This window comes from Piliocolobus tephrosceles, chromosome 11 (genome assembly GCF_002776525.5).
Source record: "Piliocolobus tephrosceles isolate RC106 chromosome 11, ASM277652v3, whole genome shotgun sequence".
NCBI lineage: Eukaryota > Metazoa > Chordata > Mammalia > Primates > Cercopithecidae > Piliocolobus > Piliocolobus tephrosceles.
Window position 1 is genome coordinate 77213860 of NC_045444.1, and position 17659 is coordinate 77231518.

The 17659-nt window shown below is 40.5% G+C and overlaps 1 protein-coding gene and 1 pseudogene across 1 annotated transcript in view; one reads left to right on the forward strand and one right to left on the reverse strand.

The window, feature by feature from the left end:
- The window catches only part of STAT4 (signal transducer and activator of transcription 4), a 147490-nt gene extending 132261 nt beyond the window's left edge, over positions 1 to 15229 (reverse strand). The window contains exons 1-2 of the mRNA XM_023217763.1: positions 15142 to 15229; positions 10390 to 10491 (exon numbers count right to left, since the gene is read on the reverse strand). The gene's annotated coding sequence lies outside the window, so the exon portion shown is untranslated. The remainder of the gene's footprint in view (positions 1 to 10389; positions 10492 to 15141) is intronic.
- Positions 15230 to 16778: 1549 nt separating this feature from the next.
- On the forward strand, positions 16779 to 17321 carry LOC113219637 (annotated as a pseudogene).
- The last annotated feature ends 338 nt before the right edge of the window (positions 17322 to 17659 follow it).

Sequence of the window (17659 nt, forward strand, 5' to 3'; positions counted from 1 at the left end):
TTCTTTCTTTCTTTCTTTCTTTCTTTCTTTCTTTCTTTCTTTCTTTCCTTCCTTCCTTCCTTCCTTCCTTCCTTCCTTCCTTCTTTCTTTCTTTCTTTCCTTTCTTTTCTTTCTCTTTCTCTCTTTCTTTCCCTCCCTCCCTTCCTCCCTCCCTTCCTTCCTTCCATCTTTCCTTTCTTTCTTTCTTTTTGACAGAGTCTCACTCTGTCACCCAGGCTGGAGTGCAATGGCATGACCTTGGCTCACTGCAACCTCTGCCTCCCAGGTTAAAATGATTCTCCTGCCTCAGCCTCCCCAGTAGCTGGGATTACAGGCCTGCAACACCATGCCTGGCTAAATTTTTAAATATTTTTAGTAAAGACGGGGTTTCACCATGTTGGCCAGGCTGGTCTCAAACTCCTGACCTCAAGTGATCCATCTGCCTTAGCCTCCCAATGTCTGGGATTACGGGCTTGAGCCACTGCATCTGGCCAGAGAATCTGACAGGAAGCTGCAAATCTGGATTTTTAAGAAAAAATCACCTGCATTTCAATTGTTAGTATAATTCAAAGAAGTTAACCACATACACACACACACACACACACACAACCAAAACACAGTATAGACCCACACTGTTCTAACTAAATAATACACATCTATAGGTGTGAATGTTGCCAAATTTCCTTCTCTGTTTGAAAGCAATATTTCCCAGCCCTAATCATCCTATGCACTGTCACTATCATCTACTGGGAGTCTCCCAAAAATGGGACAGAAAGGGAAGAGGAAGGAAGAGGAGAACCAAACCAAATATTACTCTTTATAGTCAGGTGGGTGAATGTAAGTATTTTGGAGGATGTGAACCAGAACAGTTACTTTCACCCCTCTTATCATTCAGCAGTTTGATCTTTTTTAAAGAATGAGGTGAAATAGGAACAGCTCCGGTCTGCAGCTCCCAGTGTGATCAACACAGAAGATGGGTGATTTCTGCATTTCCAACTGAGGTACCTGGTTCATCTCACTGGGACTGGTTGGACAGTGGGTGCAGCACACAGTGGGCAAGCTGAAGCAGGGAGGGGCATTGCCTCACCCGGGAAGTGCAAGGGGTTGGGGGGATTTCCCTTTCCTAGCCAAGGGAAGCCATAACAGACTGTACCTGGAAAAATGGGACACTCTTGCCCAAATACTGCACTTTTCCCATGGTCTTAGCAACCAGCAGACCAGGAGATTCTCTCCCATGCCTGGCTCAGCAGGTCCCATGCCCATGGGGCCTTGCTCATTGCTAGCGCAGCAGTCTGAGATCAATCTGTGAAGCTGTAGCCTGGCAGGGGGAGGGGTTTCCACCATTTCTGAGGCTTGTGTAGGCAAACAAAGTGACCAGGAATCTCAAACTGAGCAGATCCCACAGGAGCTCAGCAAGGCCTCTGCCTCTATAGACTCCACCTCTGTGGGCAGGGTATAGCTGAAAAAAAGGCAGCAGAAACTTCTGCAGACTTAAACGTCCCTGTCTGACAGCTCTGAAGAGAGCAATGGTTTTCCCAGCATGGCGTTTGAGCTCTGAGAAGGAAGATACTGCCTCCTCAAGTGGGTCCCTGAACCCTGTGTAGCCTAACTGGGAGACACCTCCCAGTAGGGGCCAACTGACACCTCATACAGGTGGATGCCCCTCTGGAACAAAGCTTCCAGAGGAAGGATCAGGCATCAGTAGTTGCTGTTCTGCAATATTTGCTGTTCTGCAGCCTCTGCTGGTGATACCCAGGCAAACAGGGTCTAGAGTGGACCTCCAGCAAACTCCAAAAGACCTGCAGCTGAGGGACCTGACCAGTAGAAGGAAAACTAACAAACAGAAAGGAAGAGCATCAACATCAACAAAGAGGACATCCACGGCAAAACTCCATCTGTAGGTCACCAGCATCAAAGACCAAGGGTAGATAAAACCACAAAGCTGAGGAGAAAACAGAGCAGAAAAGCTGAGAATTCTAAAAACCAGAGTGCCTCTTCTCTTGCAAAGGATCACAGCTTCTTGCCAGCAAGGGAACAAAGCTGGACGGAGAGCGACTTTGATGAGTTGACAGAAGTAGACTTCAGAAAGTCGGAAATAACAAACTTCTCCAAGCTAAAGGAGGATATTTGAAGCCATCGCAAGGAAGTTAAAAACCTTGAAAAAAGGTTAGACGAATGGCTAACTAGAATAAACAGTGTAGAGAAGACCTTAAATAACCTGATAGAGCTGAAAACCATGGCATGAGAACTTTGTGACGCATGCACAAGCCTCAATAGCCCATTTGATCAAGTGGAAGAAAGGATATCAGTGATTGAAAGTCAAATTAATGAAATAAAGTAAGAAGAAAAGGTTAGAGAAAACAAGAGTAAAAAGAAACAAACAAAGCCTCCATGAAATATGGGACTATGGGGAAAGACCAAATCTACATTTGATTGGTGTACCTGAAAGTGACGGGGAGAATAGAACCAAAGTGGAAAACACTCTTCAGGATATTATCCAGGAGAACTTCCCCAACCTAGCAAGGCAAGACAACATTCAAATTCAGGAAATACAGAGAACACCACAAATATACTCCTCAACAAGAGCAACCCCAAGACACATAATTGTCAGATTCAGCAAGGTTGAAATGAAGGAAAAAATGTTAAGGGCAGCCAGAGAGAAAGGTCAGGTTACACACAAAGAGAAGCCCATCAGACTAACAGTAGATCTCTCGACAGAAACTCTACAAGCCAGAAGAGAGTGGGGGCCAATATTCAACATTCTTAAAGAAAAAATTTTCAACTCAGAATTTCATATCCAGCCAAATTAAGCTTCATAAGTGAAGGAGAAATAAAATCCTTTACAGACAAATGCTAAGAGATTTTGTCACCACCAGGCCTGCCTTATAAGAGCTCCTGAAGGAAATACTAAACATGGAAAGGAACAACTGGTACCAACACTGCAAAAGCATGCTAAATTGTAAAGACCATTGATGCTAGGAAGAAACTGCATCAATTAACAGGCAAAATAACCAGCTAACACCATAATGATACATTAATGATACATATTAATGATCAAATTAACACATAACAATATTAAACTTAAATGTAAATGGGCTAAATGCCCCAATTAAAAGACACAGACTGGCAAATCGGATAAAGAGTCAAGACCCATCAGTGCACTGTATTCAGGAGACCTATCTCACGTGCAGAGACACAAATAGGCTCAAAATAAAGGGATGGAGGAAGATCTACCAAGCAAATGGAAAGAAAAAAAAGCAGGGGTTGCAATCCTAGTCTCTGTTAAAACAGACTTTAAACCACCAAAGATCAAAAAAGACAAAGAAGGCCATTACATAATGGTAAAGGGATCAATTCAACAAGAAGAGCTAACTATTCTAAATATATACACACCCAATACAGGAGCACCCAGATTCATAAAGCAAGTTCTTAGACACCTACAATGAGACTTAGATTCCCAAACAATAACAATGGGAGACTTTAACACCCCGCTGTCAATATTAGACAGATCAATGAGACAGAGATTAACAGGGATATCCAGGACTTGAACACAGCTCTGCACCAAGGGGACCTAACAGACATCTACAGAACTCTCTACCCCAAATCAACAGAATATACATTCTTCTCAGCACTGCATCACACTTATTCTAAAATTGACCACATAATTGGAAATAAAGCACTCCTCAGCAAATGTAAAAGAACAGAAATCACAACAAACTCTCTCAGACCACAGTGCAATCAAATTACAACTCAAGATTAAGAAACTTACTCAAAACCACACAACTACATGGAAACTGGACAACCTGCTTCTGAATGACTACTGGGTACATAACGAAATGAAGGCAGACATAAAGATGTGTTTTGAAACCAATGAGAACAAAGATACAACATACCACAATCTCTGGGACACATTTAAAGCAGTGTGTAGAGAGAAGTCTATAGCACTAAATGCCCACAAGGGAAAGCAGGAAAGTTCTAAAATCGAGACCCTAACATCACAATGAAAAGAACTAGAGAAGCGAGAGTAAACACATTCAAAAGCTAGCAGAAGGCAAGAAATAATTACGATCAGAGCAGAACTGAAGGAGATAGAGACACAAAAAAAACCTTCAAAAAATCAGTGAATCCACGAGCTGGTTTTTTGAAAAGATCAACAAAATTGATAGACCGCTAAAAAGAAAAAAAAAAAAAAAAAAAAAAAAAAAAAAAAAAAAAAAAAAAAAAAAAAAAAAAAAATGATAAAGGGGATATCACCACCAATCCCACAGAAATACAAACTACCATCAGAGAATACTATCAACACCTCTAGGCAAATAAAGTAGAAGATCTAGAAGAAATGAATCAATTCCTGGACACCCTCCCAAGACGAAACCAGGAAGAAGTTGAATCCCTGAATAGACCAATAACAGGCTCTGAAATCGAGGCAATAATTAATAGCCTACCAAACGAAAAAAGTCCAGGACCAGATGGATTCACAGCCGAATTCTACCAGAGGGACAAAGAGGAGCTGGTACCATTCCTTCTGAAACTATTCCAATCAATAGAAAAAGAGGGAATCCTCCCTAACTCGTTTTATGAGGCCAGCATCATCCTTATACCAAAGCCTGGCAGAGACACAACAAAAAAAGAGAATCTTAGACCAATATTTCTGATGAATATCGATGCGAAAATCCTCAATAAAATACTGGCAAACCAAATCCAGCAGCACAACAAAAAGCTTATCCACCATGATCAAGTCAGCTTCATCCCTGGGATGCAAGGCTGGTTCAACATATGCAAATCAATGAACGTAATCCATCACATAAACAGAACCAATGACAAAAACCACATGATTATCTCAGTAGATGCGGAAAAGATCTTCAACAAAATTCAACAGCCCTTCATGCCAAAAACTCTCAATAAACTAGGTATTGATGGAACGTATCTCAAAATAATAAGAGCTATTTATGAAAAACCCACAGCCAATATCATACTAAATGGGCAAAAACTGGAAGCATTCCCTTTGAAACCCAGTACAAGACAGGGATGCCCTCTCTTACCACTCCTATTCAAAATAGTATTGGAAATTTTGGCCAGGACAATCAGGCAAGAGAAAGAAATAAAGCGGATTCAATTAGGAAAAGAGGAAGTCAAATTGTCCCTGTTTGCAGATAACATGATTGTATATTTAGAAAACCCCATTATGTCAGTCCAAAATCTCCTTAAGCTGATAAGCAACTTTAGCAAAGTCTCAGGATACAAAATCAATGTGCAAAAATCACAAGCATTGCTATACACCAATAACAGACAAACAGAGAGTCAAATCATGAATGAACTCCCATTCACAATTGTTACAAAGAGAATAAAATACCCAGGAATCCAACTTACGAGGGATGTGAAGGACCTCTTCAAGGAGAACTATAAACCACTGCTCAACGAAATAAAAGAGGACACAAACAAATGGAAGAACATTCCATGCTCATGGATAGGAAGAACCAATATTGTGAAAATGGCCATACTGCCCAAGGTAATTTATAGATTCAATGCCATCTCCATCAAGCTACCAATTACTTTTTTCACAGAATTGGAAAAAACTACTTTAAACTTCATATGGAACCAAAAAAGAGCCCACATTGTCAAGACAATCCTAAGCAAAATGAACAAAGCTGGAGGCATCACGCTACCTGACTTCAAACTATACTACAAGGCTACAGTAACCAAAACAGCATGGTACTGGTACCAAAGCAGAGATAGACCAATGAAACAGAACAGAGGCCTCAGAAATAACACCACACATCTACAACCATCTGATCTTTGACAAATCTGACAAAAACAAGAAATGGGGAAAGGATTCTCTATTTAATAAACGGTGCTGGGAAAACTGGCTACCCATATGCAGAAAGCTGAAACTGGATCCCTTCCTTACACCTTATACAAAAATTAATTCAAGGTGGATTAAAGACTTAAATGTTAGACCTAAAACCATAAAAACCCTAGAAGAAAACCTAGGCAATACCATTCCGGACATAGGCATGGGCAAGGACTTCATGACTAAAACACCAAAAGCAATGGCAAGAAAAGCCAAAATGGACAACTGGGATCTAATTAAACTAAACAGCTTCTGCACATCAAAAGAAACTACCATCAGAGTGAACAGGCAACCTAAGGAATAGGAGAAAATTTTTGCAATTTACCCATCTGACAAAGGGCTAATATCCAGAATCTACAGAGAACTTAAACAAATTTATAAGAAAAATAAAACAGCCCCATCAAAAACTGGGCAAAGGATATGAACAGACACTTCTCAAAAGAAGATGTTTATGCAGTCAACAGACATATGAAAAAATGCTCATCATCACTAGTCATCAGAGAAATGCAAATCAAAACCACAATGAGATACCATCTCATGCCAGTTAGAATGGCAATCATTAAAATGTCAGGAAACAATAGATGCTGGAGAGGATGTGGAGAAATAGGAACACTTTTACACTGTTGGTTGGACTGTAAACTAGTTCAACCATTTTGGAAGACAGTGTGGTGATTCTTCAAGGATCTAGAACTAGAAATACCATTTGACCCAGCGATCCCATTACTGGGTATATACCCAAAGGATTAAAAATCAGGCTGCTATAAAGACACATGCACACATATGTGTATTGCGGCACTATTCACAATAGCAAAGACTTGAACCAACCCAAATGTCCATCAATCATAGACTGGATTAAGAAAATGTGGCACATATACACTATGCAATACTATACAGCCATAAAAAAGAGTGAGTTCATGTCCTTTGTAGGGACATGGATGAAGCTGGAAACCATCATTCTCAGCAAACTATCGCAAGGACAAAAAACCAAACACTGCATGTTCTCACTCATAGGTAGGAATTGAACAATGAGAACACTTGGACACAGGAAGGGGAACATCACACACCAGGGCCTGTCGTGGAGTGGGGGGAGGGGAGAGGGGGAGGGATAGCATTAGGAGATATATCTAATGTAAATGACAAGTTAGTGGGTGCAGCACACCAACATGGTACATGTATACCTATGTAACGAACCTGTACATTGTGCACGTGTACCCTAGAACTTAAAGTATAATAACACCCCCCACCAGAAAAAAAAGGAATGAGGCAACCTGTAACTGGTTGGGGCAATAGATTCATCCGCAAAATTGCAGGCCAGGATCCTTATCTGGAGACAGTGAGGGTTGTAATAAATCTTTCCAGAAAAAGGCTTTATCTGATCATCATCGGCTTGGAATTCCTTGCTATAACAAATATACATATATAGCCAAAGAAAATAACCACTTGAAACAAATACCCAAATTGTAGAAAATCTGTCATGAGAAGAATAGAACATTCTTTCTTCCATATGTAGAGATGATCAGTGGATGTGCAGTCCAAAAACTAAGGGAAACCAAACTAAACCAAATTAGATCATTCCGCAGAAGATGAACCTATGTCTGTAGCTTCACTCAGTGTAAAAATAATGAACTCAATCTTAAAAATGAAGGGTTGGTATCTTCCTTCTCTTGAGAATTGTTTGGCTTCACAGAGTCACATCATTGTTGAGGAGCTGGAATAAATGCATGTTTTCCATTTGACTATTGCTTCCATTAATCTTTCCGGGTGGAGTACAAATTCTTTGTTTTATGCTAGATGAGAGCAATGGGGAATAGTCTTACAACATAGAACACAGTTTTAAAATGGAAAAGGTAAGTACTATTTTAACAACAGTCAGTCCTTTCCCATAAATTGTTAAAGTTGGTCAAATTGCAAAGGACTTCTTTTCCTTAGCCAGTTTTGGAGGCAGGAACTTAAAAAAGCACCAGAGGGCACTATTCTCACGTGAAAGCCGACTCATGGCGCGACTAAAAACGGAAGCTTCTTTTGAGTTTTTCTGTAAGAGAGTGCCTTTCACATTTAAACAAGACCAGTTTTAGTCTCTAGCCTTTTGGCATCTGTGATTGTATAATCACTTGTCCTGAGATGTCACAAGGTTTATAGGATTAATAAACTAGACCCCTACCAACTTGCTCTATGGCTATGGCAAATGTATCAGTCTTACTTTACACCAGGAGGGATGTGGAAGAAGAAGAGAGGATGCAAGCAATAGTGCTCACGTGAAAGGATTGTGAGGATTTATTCCTGTCTTTGTTTAACCTGAGCACCTGAATGGTGACATTGGACAGATTCACACCTGGATATTTAGTTGTAATTTAGATAAAGCCTTTGTTCCTTAAGTATTTAGGTATGTCAAACTTACACAGGGTGGTGATGACAAGAGATAGCTCAGAGGTCTCTTGCCTGTCTCCAATATCCACCATACCACCCCATGTTATCTAGGTAAAGGTGGTTTCTTTGCTATACAACTTTAAGACAAATTCCCTGGCTGTCCCGAAAAAGTTGCCCCGTTTAAGTCCTTTATGGAAATTCTAGAGCCATCACTGCTTGCTGGTTGGTTGGTCGGTTTTTCCAGAGAATTTTCTCTAATAATCCAATTCACTTCCCATATAAAGGCATAGACTCTGCATTCACTTCCTCATTGCTCCAAGGTTTAGAAAAACCCACGAGGAAATCACAAGGGCAGTAGTCATCCGTGTCAAGTGCTGCTCTCTATATATAAAAGATTAATAAAAATCAGGGACAAAAAGATCTATGGTAATGTATCAAAGAGCTGTCTATTTAGGCTCCCTTTTAGATGGCATTCAGTCTGCAGATTCTCTCAGGGTGGAGAAGCTTGTCATGTTTGGCCCTGTCAGAAGCAGCCAGTTAATCAGCTGTAACATGAGACTCTGACAGAACCAACTGCACAGTGGTAGCTTGTACTGTGAGTGCATTGTCCTCTCACCACACTCTGCAATACTGCCCCATTGTAAACAAGATGTCTGGCTTAACTGGGATATCCTCTAAAAGTATTTAGGCTAAAACAGAAGCTGACATCATAGGGGAAAGCTGTGTTCCCTCTGTTTGTATTTCTAACTTCCTATACCATTCCCAGAGAATTCCAGTGGATGTTGCTTAATAATGATAACAATGGATTACCATGTAGGGAGCAAACCATGTAGGGAGCAAAATGATTAGATCATCCAGTCAATTGGTCTTTCCAGCAAAGGGCAGAATCTCTAGATAGGGAATCTAACACTTCATTTAAGGCAAAGAGCCAAGTAGTAGGAACCACACTGATTTTGTTGTCTTCTCTGCAATACTGCCAGAGCACTGAATATGTTTTAGTTGGCTGCGCTTGTGCCCTACTTAATTCCTTAAACACGAGCTTCCAACACAGTGTTGCTCTTTCCTTTGGAGATAACCAGTGGAGTAAATGCTATCTGGTGGGAAGCAATTAACTCTTGTAAATGATGCCTGTGCAAAACTCAAGGTTGGGTTACCACTGAGAACACCTTGACAAGACAAGGCCAACACAGGAGAAAACTCCTAAAGAGTCGTCCTGCGGAGAGTCTTTCACCTTTGCTGTGTACTGTATTGTGTAAACTCTGGCTCAGAAAGGGCTATTGTTTCAGGCTTATTTATTCACCTGATGGGATTTATTCAATAGCACAGCTGAAACACTTGGTTTCTCAGCCCTGGGTGTTGGTCTTTATAATAACCTTGTTCCTGGATATATTTTCTTCTTATGTTCAAATATGTGGCTAATTCAAATTCTCAAAGTGAATTTTATAATATCTGAGAGTAAGACACTAGAATTATCCAGAATGGCTGCTGGATACCTACTTCATTTTGATCTTTGTTGTCAGGGAACCAGAGTCTCAATCTAGCACTTTATTCCTACAGTGACTCATACTTTTGGACTGGTGGTAGGACCCAGTCTCTCTGACTCTCTTTCTGTGGGAATTGTGTAAGGTAAAAACCATGTAGGCCTGAAGCTTTCAGTGGCCTCTTCCCCTGTCTATAAAAGACATTACTGAGCAAAGCCCACATGCGTCACTAGATCTAGTCATATCTTTGTACCCTTGATACAATGTAAGATAGTACCAAACTATGGACCAGATACGGTGGCTCATGCCTGTAATCCCAGCACTTTGGGAGGCAAAGGCAGGCGGATCACCTGAGGTCAGGAGATTGAGAACAGCCTGGCCAACCATGGCCACCATGGTGAAACTCTGTCTCTACTAAAAATACATATGTTAGCAGGGCACGGTGGCAGGCACCTGTAATCCCAGCTACTTGGGAGGCTGAGGCAGGAGGATTGCTTGAACCCGGGAGATGGAGGCTACAGTGAGCCAAGATCATGCCACTGCACTCCAGCCTGAGTGACAGAGGGAGACTCCATCTGAAAAAGAAAAAAGAAAAAAAGATAGTACCAAACTATGAACTAGAGATAAGGACAGAGCCCCAGAAAGAGAGCAAGAGACGAACGGTAGAGTGGTTGTAAAGAAGCTGTGTTCAAACTCATGAGGAGTATGACGTACTTCACAGAGTACTTGCGGAATTGGTTGAGGCCTTTGCTGGGTTACATCTGTTACTCTTTAGCTCTTTAGCGTTTCATGGGGAACTAAGGAAGTGCCAGGACACTGGGAAAAGAGCCAGCATAAAATGGTTGTGTAATAAAAGGGTAAAAGGTTTGGTTCTGAAAATTAAAGACCTCTAAGCTCAACTTTTATAGCAAGGGAAAAAAATTGTCACACTGAATAAATAATGGGAATAGAACAAGATATTGACTTTATGTGAACAACATTTCCCGTTAGACTAATCTAACAATTTAATCTATTGACAAACAATAGGTAAATTGTATCTGTGGATTAGAGCTGGGACCAGAGGTATCTGGGAGCACAGGTACAGAGCTAAGCCTAAGAAACCATGGCAAGACTGGAGTCTCAAAGCAGGAACAAAGGAGGTAGAGGTCAGAAGTGGGGACAGACCTGGAACCAGGGGCCTAATGCCCGGAGAATAAGATCATGTAGGGGCCAGGTACAGTGGCTCAAACCTGTAATCCCAGCACTTTGGGAGGCCAAGGCAGGTGGATCACTTGCAGTAAGGGGTTTGAAATCAGCTTGGCCAACATGGTGAAACCCCATGTCTACCAAAATTATTTTTTTAAAAATTAGCCAGGTGTGGTGGTGCTCGTCTATAATCCCAGCTACTGCAGAGGCTGAGGCAGGAGAATCAGTTGAACCTGGGAGATTGAGGTTGCAGTGAGCCGAGATCATGCCACTGCACTCCAGCCTGGGCAACAGAGTAAGACTCTATCTCAAAAAAATAAATAAATAAATAAAAAAGATCATCTAGGATTTTATGCCATTTTCTGTCCTTTAAAAAATGGAATTTCCAAGCATGAGCCTATGAAGATTGTTTAATTCCTTTGAGAATCTGAGCCCATCATTCAAAGACCTGTCACTCAGTGATAGTATCATTTCTTCATTCTTTATTCACTCATTCACCAAATACATATTAAATGCCTTATTTTTGTAAGGTAATTTACTAGGAATACATAAAATTAAAATGATGGACATAGTTTGCCATCTCCTGAGTCATAATAGAAGAGTTGAAAAACATTTTGATCATTAACTAATCAGAACTGCCTTTTCTATTTAAAAAAATTATCAAAAGAATAACCGTTAAGATGTGACTAAGTACTGATTACTTTGAAGATTTGGTATAAATTAGGACAAAAATTAAAATAAAATTTAATGTTTCAAAACAGCCCTTTTACTAAAGACTTGGCTTCTTTTGTGGCTTTTAAAAAAACTTACAGTTGCAGCCTTGATTGAAGATCTCAGGTTTCCTAAAGTACCTTTAAACTCATTGCTTTATATAGTTTCAGTATATTGCTGCTAATCAGTGCCCTGTTCTTACCAACTAAAAGGGCTATCTTTTATCTGCAACTTCGTTTGTGTCTTGTCCAGAAGCAAAGCAAACATAAAACAAAACATATGGAGGATAAATTATTTCAGTCTTTTTATTGTTCACTTCTATTTTTTACTTTTCTTACAAACCATTAAAATGTTGCTCTCAAACTACCATCACATCCACTTTCTGTGGTTTTCCATTACTGTATAGGATTAAAAAAAATAACTCATTAAATAAGCTTCATTTGAAGATCTCTGACAAGCTTGTTTTTCACTTATGAACCTAATGTAAAACATTCTATTTGGATACATTTTAAGCAGTTACTAAATAATTCCCTTACAGCTATATAGAGGTGCCTATAAGATGAGTCAATGGGTGGTTTATTTAGTTATCTATTTATTCAGCAAATTATAGAGTGCCAACATTGAACAGTGAGCCATCATAAGTTAAGACCAGGTAAGATACCAACTTGTGCAAGAGGTGTGCCTGCCATCACATTTGAACCCAATTGCTGGAAGAGACAAGTCATAGTATGGAACGTAAATACCTCAATTCAAGGTAATTTATGAATCATATTAGGTAATTTGAACAAACTAAGAAAGACTGAGTGAAGAAGATGGACCCTAAAAGAATGGTTAGGATTTTTGATAAGGACTAGGGGAATATGTAAGTGAAGAGAAAGATGTGAGTACGGGCTGAACAGGCAGGGAAACCCAGTGTGTGTTCAGGGAAGGTCAACAAGGTCAACAGACATATTGGCAGGAGCAGAAGCTTCATACTGGAAAATAGAAGCAGGTAAAGCTGGTGACGCTTGGAAGTGCTGTGTTTTAAATGCCAGGTGCCTGAGTTTGAAGTATTTCTACGATCCAATTGCCACTCCCTCGTCATTCTTAGCCACTCCAGCCTATCCTCAAGCTGCTGCCAACATGATTCCTCTAAAAGATAAAGTTAACACATAACTCCTCTGTTGAAGATTTCTCAGTGGATCTCAGTGGATTTTAGAAGGGTATGGGTCCCTAAGCCCACTCAAGTATGGGTGTCTATGAGACTGTTCACAGTGGAGCACCAAGACACATGTTCCCTCTGGCTGCGCTCAGTCTGGTGGGTCACCAGTGACCCTGCCCGGTCTCATAGGGAGCTGGATAAACAAGAGCCCTCTTTGATCCAAGCAACAGTCTCAGCAGAGGTGAAATAGCACCTGGCAAACCATTATGCCATGGCAAACATGCTGAGAGATCTCTTTGGGTTCTGATTAAATTCCAGACACTTACACAGTGGAATTTGATGATATAGGCTGACTAAACTCAAACAAACCTTCATATAACTTTCAAATTCACATTGTAAATGCATTTAATTTCAGCAAAACAACATCCATTATCTTAAATTTACATTCAAATATTATAGATTATATTTTTATTTTATTTAAAAAATTTGTGCTGTGTATGGTGGAAAGTAGGAATATAGATATAAATATTATATGGAATCATCTAATTTAGTTTTAAAATGATCCTTGTAGGGTAGTTATTATTATCCCATTTTATAGATGAGGAAATTGAGGGTTAGAGGGTTCAATAACTTATGCAAGCTCAAACAGTAATTAAGTAGCAAGTCAGGGATTTTAAACCAGTTCTATTTGATGCCATTTCTTCTGCATAAGCACATTCAGATGTCATCTTCAGAGACATCAAAGTAGAATTTGTAAATGAAAGAAGCTGAGAAGTGCAAGGACCTAGACTCATCTACAATATCTATTTCCTGGCCGTGACTCATCAGAGGAAAACTACGAATTATGGTTTTACTAAATCAAGGAGTTATATTCGATGTCTTTTCAAATCTTCTGTCATCCCCTTGAGTCTATGATCCCCTATCAAATTTCTACTGCTCCCTAAACATTTCAGATTTCAAGAGCTCCATTGAAACAATAAGGAACTCTTTCCCATATTGAAGGAAATATATTTTTTAGGGATATATTCCTGTTTCCCCAAAACACCACAAGCAGGCTTCAAACACCATTCCAACTCTTGCCCTTCTTTTGTCCACGCCTCTTTCAAAAATAAGTAACAACATTAACAAAAACCAACAAAATTTGACCCTAACCCAACTGAAGTTTAAGCCAGATTTGTGTTTAGTTTCCCAGACCAAAGTAGGAGAAGCAGTTAGCTGGTTACAAGCCCTTCATAGTGCTAAAGAACAATGAATAGAGAGCTTCAAAATTAAAACCATACATTTGATAGGAAACATCTCCAACTGGTGCTTGATTACTAACTAGGCGTTCTGCTTCTAACATGATTAGGACAAACAAGGAAAACCCTGTGGGGTTTGAACTGATGGACTGATGCTTCCCTTCCAGGAAGAAAAAGAGCAGTATCCAATGGCGTTGAATCACTGTGATTCTGGACACCTTCAAAAGTCAGGGCTTTGAGGGGGTTCTCATTTCTATGCCACACAGGGAGCCCTTCTCTTTCTCAGGAATCCTCTCCAGAGAGAGAGGCTTTGTGTAGAATTTCCTGAATGCAATGAATGTCAGCACATTCCCAGCTAGAATGTGCATTCTATTCTTATCAAGTGAAACTGACCTCCCTGCCCCAGCATGCTCTCCTTGTTCATCATGATGATTAATTTCAATGATGCAGGTTTCTAGATTAATTGCACAGTCCACTCCAGATGGCAAATATGTACCTCTGGAGTCTCCTCACCCTTAGGAAAGAGGTCATGTGCTAGCTTGCAAGAATGAGGATTTTTAAAATAGTTGGCTTACTATCAAATCTGTGTCCTACAAAATGCTCTGTCCAGACTAGACTCTCTCCTTTAAGTTGGCAGCGATCCTTTCCTTCCTACCCATTTTCCATCTGATACCATGTGACTCAAGTAGGAGTCACAACCACAATGAATTTTTTTTTTACTGCAAAATGCAAGATTTTACAGTATTTTTTTCAGCCACTGGAAGCAACCAGGATTCATGAGTCCTCAAGTTGATGTTCAGCAGGCCCCTGAATCATGCTTATTCACAGATTTCCAAGTTAATTGTCCTGGTACATGTTACTGAGCTTCTTGTAGTGAACAAAAATGTTATTCCATTTGTCATCACTGTCAAAAGGAATACAATATGCAAAATAAAAGCTGGTCAGTAATTGCTCTTTTTGCATGCATTTCTGCATCAGAATGATTGTTTCAACATTGATTAAATACAGATTTCCCCCCAGAGCTTTGTTGGAAGCTCTAAGTGGTTCAGGTCATGGAAAATGAGTTAATTCACATCCTCTCTTTCCAAGGTTAAGTTTTTTGTTTTTTTTTAATTGAGGCATTTTCTTAGGATTCAAAGTAAAAAGGAAGGAAATTGCTCTTAAGTGTGTCAAGGAAGTCCAAATACTCACATGGACAAATAGCTGCCCTACTTCATTCGCCCTTCTTTGCATCCCAGAACTGTCACCTCCAGGAGCCTCTGCTGAGGTTACCATGAAGCTGTGGGGAAAATTTTGTTTGGAGCTTTCAGAGGATCTGTGGGGATAAACGTGGATGAAGACAAAAGCCTGAAAATCTAGGGACTGGCTCTGGGGAACAGGTTGGGGGCAGAATCATAAGAGCTGGCCACCCACCCAGTAGTGTCCTGGCTCCCTCATTACCTGAAATTCCACAAGTTTAGTTCATGACAACACACATTTGCTGTGCCCTGGGAATTCACAGATAACTAAAAAAAAAAAAAAGCTCACGGTGTAATGGGAAAGGTAGGAACTTTATCATAAGATAACTCTGCCTGAAAGAGGTGAAAAGGCATTACTGAGGTATTTTTGAGCCAGATTTTGAAGGCAGGATAGAAGACTGCCCAAGGCAGAAGAGAAAGCCAAGGGAATCCCATTTACAAAGGTCAGGGCCTGATTTGCTGTGGCAGAAGAATGGGATCTGGAGGAGCCTAGCACTCGCAGGAGAGGAGATGAGGCAGGTTTCATCAGGCCCGAAGACCTGGCTACCAAAGTGCAAGATGGTGTGATCTGCAACAGTGCTGGAAATAGACTGGGGCAGGGAGAGACCAGCTGTGAGGATTTTGCCATAGTCCCAGCAAGTACTTACGAAGATACGAAGATCTGGATGGCAGTGACAGCAGGATTTAAAAAAAAAAAAAAAAAAAAGATGTTTCCAAGATGTGATTTTTTTTTTTTTTTTTTTTTTTTTAGATGGAGTCTCTCTATCTTACAAGCTGGAATGCAGTGGCTCGATCTCACTGCAACCTCTGCCTCCTGCCATGTTCAAGCTATTCTCCTGCCTCAACCTCCTGAGTAGCTGAAATTACAGGTGCCTGCCACCATGCCCAGCTAATTTTTTGTATTTTTACTAGAGACAGGGTTTTAGCATGTTGGCCAGGCTGGTCTCAAACTCCTGACCTCAGGTGATCCTCCTGCCTCAGCCTCCCAAAGTGCTGGGATTACAGGCATGAGCCACCCTGCCTAGCCCTCGAAGACATCTTTGGAAGGTGGAATTGACAACATTGGATGTGGGTGATAAGGGAGATGTCCGCAGAGGTTTCTAGTTTGGGGGATTAAGCTGATGGTGGCAGTTCTGAGCGAGGTTTCTATCTACCTCTATCTCTTCATCTGACTGCTTCTCTCTCGGTCTCTCTCTTTTTCTCTGCCTCTATTTTTTCTATTTCTGTTTTTCTCTGAGACACTCCATATCTGTCTTTTGTCTCTCGTTTTTTCATGGTATCAGCTTCGTTCTACACATCAGTCCCATTCTCCTCTCTATAATGGCCAACTTCTTCTGCCCCCTGGTAACATGCCTTTGACTTTCCGTAGCTTTCATTCCCTTGAAATTCCCTCACTTCCCATTCCACTGTTCATTATAAAGTTCATTCCATATTTTTCTGTTCAAATTTCCAATAAAGAGAAACTAATGAGAGGCAGCATCTGACTCCCACTGTCATGGCCATTGCAGTACATTGAGCTCCACAGAAATAGTGCTGGGGAAAGTGAGAGTCGACAGGCACTGGGCCACTCTGTTAGTGGCTGAGGAAAAAATGTTAAACAAGGGCAAAGGAGATCCTAAGAGGCCATGAGGCAACATGTCATCATATGCATTCTCTGTACAGACTTGCTGGGAGGAAGCACAAGAAGCAGCATCCAGCTCCTTCGGTTGGCTTCTCAGAGTTGTCTCAGGAGTGCTCATGGAAGTGGAAGACCATGTCTGCTAAAGTGAAAGGAAAATTTGAAGACATGGCAAAGGCAGACAAGGCCTGTTATGAAAGATAAATGAAAACCTAATCCCTCCTAAAGGGGAAACAAAAGAGGAGTTTAAGGAAACCAGTGCCCCCAAGAGGTCTCTTTTGGGCTTTTTCTTGTTCTGTTCTGAGTATTACCAAGATCAAAGGAGAACATCCTGGCCTACCCATTGATGACGTAGCAAAGAAATTGGGAGAGACGTTAATAACACTGCTGCAGATGGCAAGCAGCCTTATGAAAAGAAGACTGCTAAGCCGAAGGAAATATGTGAAAAGGATATTGCTGCATACCGAGCTAAAAAAAAGCCTGATACAGCAAAAAAGGGAGCCATGAAGGCAGAAAAAAAACAAGACAATGAAGGAAGAATAGGAAGATGAGGAAAATGAAGAAACAGTGAAGAAGAAGATGATGTTGAATAAGTTGGTTTTAGCACAGTTTCTTCTCCTTGTCTATAAAGCATTTAACCCTCATATAACTCACTCCTTTTAAAGAAAAATAAAAAGGAAATGTAAGGCTGTGTAAGATTTGTTTTTAAACTGTACAGTGTCTTTTTTTGTTTAGTGAAGCTATCAATTGTGTAGTTAGATAGCCCTCTACTATTGGCATTTTCAATAGCCACTAACCTTGGCTGATACAGTATGGGGGGGTGTAAATGGTATGGAAATTTAAAGCAGGTTCT